The sequence below is a fragment of the Lathyrus oleraceus genome, chromosome 7 (genome assembly GCF_024323335.1).
Source record: "Lathyrus oleraceus cultivar Zhongwan6 chromosome 7, CAAS_Psat_ZW6_1.0, whole genome shotgun sequence".
Classification (NCBI taxonomy): Eukaryota; Viridiplantae; Streptophyta; class Magnoliopsida; order Fabales; family Fabaceae; genus Lathyrus; species Lathyrus oleraceus.
This window is the reverse complement of record NC_066585.1, coordinates 517,611,857-517,614,443: the sequence shown is the minus strand read 5'-3', so window position 1 is coordinate 517,614,443 and position 2,587 is coordinate 517,611,857. Positions and strand designations below refer to the sequence as shown.

Here is a 2,587-nt window from a genome sequence, read left to right as displayed (position 1 = left end):
GCTTATTCCTTTAAGATCGGTTATGTGGTATCCTAGTGCGGTTGGGTATTTTCTTAAGATATGTAGGAGTTTTTCTGTTTCGAGTCTTCCTAGATCGGCATTAACTATCACAGGTCGTTCAAGTTCTAAGTCTAGGAATTCATATCTCAGATTTTTGGGAAGTGTTTTCAAATCAGGGGTTGGTTTGTTAAGACACTGCGTAGGGTCCGGTGTTATTGCTAGGCATTGTTTAGATTTGTCCTCTAAAAGATAGTCTGATGATTTGTCTTCTCCTGACTCTGCTTCTTTTATGCATTCATCGATGATATCCATGAAGTAACATGTATCTTCTATTGCAGGTGCTTTCAAGAATTGGGAAAGAATGAATTCAATTTTCTCTTCACCTACTTCGAAGGTGAGTCGTCCTCGTTTTACGTCTATGATTGCACCGGCAGTTGCTAAGAATGGTCTTCCTAGTATAATAGGTGTAGTATCATCTTCTCTAATGTCCATAATTGTGAAGTCAGTGGGAATGTAAAACTGACCTATGCGTACGGGAACGTTTTCAAGGATTCCTACAGGATATTTGATGGAACGATCTGCTAATTGCACAGACATTTTGGTCGGTCTTAATTCTCCCATTTCCAGTTTCTTACATATGGATAAAGGCATAACGCTAATTCCGGCTCCTAAATCGCATAAGGCTTTGTCGATGACAAATTTTCCTATGTGACAGGGTATAGAGAAACTACCCGGATCCTTGAGTTTAGGGGGCATGTTTTGGATTATAGCGCTACATTCGGCAGGGAGTGTAACGGTTTCGCTATCCTCAAGTTTCCTCTTATTAGAAAGAATTTCTTTTAAGAATTTAGCATATGAGGGCATCTGCGTAATAGCTTCGGTAAACGGAATTGTAACGTTTAATTGTTTAAGGAGATCAACAAATTTTCTAAATTGGCCTACATCTTTGGTTTTAACAAGCCTTTGAGGGTAGGTATAGGTGGTTTGTAAGGTGGTGGAGGTACATAAGGTTCCTTCTTTTCTAGGGTTTCCTTATTACTCTCTTCCTTTTCCTTAGGTTCACTTTCCTCAGTTGATTTCTTAGGGTTTTGGTTTTCTATCCTTGGGTCAGACGGTCCTTCCACTTCCGTTCCACTTCTTAATATAATTGCATGAGCTTGGCTTCTCGGATTAGGTTGGGGCTGTCCAGGGAATGTACCAGTTGGTGCAGCAGTAGGTGCTTGTTGTTGAGCTACTTGAGATATTTGCGTTTCCAGCATTTTGTTATGGGTAGCCAAGGCATCTACTTTGCTTGCTAGTTGTTTAAGTTGTTCGCCAGTGTGTATGTTCTGGTTTAAGAAATCTTTATTGGTTTGTTGTTGGGAAGCTATAAAGTTTTCCATCATGATTTCCAAGTTGGATTTTCTAGGGGTATTATTGTTAGGATTGGTTTCTGATATCCCGGAGGTATAGATGGGGCTTGATTTGGAGACTGTCCAGGTGCGTATAAAGCATTATTACTCTTATATGAAAAGTTTGGATGGTTCTTCCAATTTGGGTTATAGGTATTCGAATAGGGGCTTCCTTGAGCATAGTTTACTTGCTCTGCTTGGATTCCAGTCAAGAGTTGACATTCCGCAGGAGTGTGGCCTTGGATTCCACAGACCTCGCAATTCTGAGTTATAGCAACCACGGCGGCTGGAGGTGATACGTTTAAACTTTCAATTTTCTGGACCAAAGCATCCACTTTTGCATTAACGTGATCAAGGTTACTTATCTCGTACATGCCAGTTTTCGGTTGAGGTTTTTCCACCGTTGTTCGTTCGGTTCCCCACTGATAGTGGTTTTGGGCCATGCTCTCGATAAGCTGGTAAGCATCAGCATAAGGTTTGTTCATTAGTGCACCACCTGCAGCGGCGTCTATTGTTAACCTTGTATTGTATAAGAGACCATTATAAAATGTGTGAATTACTAACCAGTCTTCCAAACCATGGTGTGGGCAAAGTCTCATCATGTCTTTGTATCTTTCCCATGCTTCGAAAAGAGACTCGTTGTCTTTCTGTTTAAATCCGTTTATCTGGGCTCTTAACATAGCTGTTTTGCTTGGCGGAAAATATCGGGCAAGAAAAACTTTCTTCAACTCGTTCCATGTGGTGACTGAGTTGGAAGGAAGTGATTGAAGCCATCTTCTAGCGCTATCTCTTAATGAGAAAGGAAAAAGACGAAGTCGAATTGCCTCTGAAGTGACACCATTAGCTTTAACAGTATCAGCGTATTGGACAAATACGGATAAATGAAGGTTTGGATCTTCGGTAAGATTTCCAGAGAATTGGTTCTGTTGCACAGCTTGCAACAGCGAAGGTTTAAGTTCAAAGTTGTTTGCTTCGATTGCGGGCGGAGCAATACTTGAATGCGGTTCATCTTGCGATGGAGCGGCGTAATCTCTAAGAGCACGAGCTGGTTCTGCCATCTCGGTTAAAGAAGGAAGATCTTTGAGATCAGGAAGGTCTATAGGAGGGAGATTGTTTTCAGCACGATATTCCCGAATTCGTCGTAAGACTCGGAGATATAGTTCGATATCGTTGATTCGTAAATAGAGCGGCTCGCC

The 2,587-nt window shown here is 41.4% G+C and overlaps 1 pseudogene; it reads left to right on the top strand.

The window, feature by feature from the left end:
- Positions 1-1,964: 1,964 nt before the first annotated feature.
- LOC127109198 (uncharacterized) lies at positions 1,965-2,064 on the top strand (annotated as a pseudogene).
- Positions 2,065-2,587: the final 523 nt, after the last annotated feature.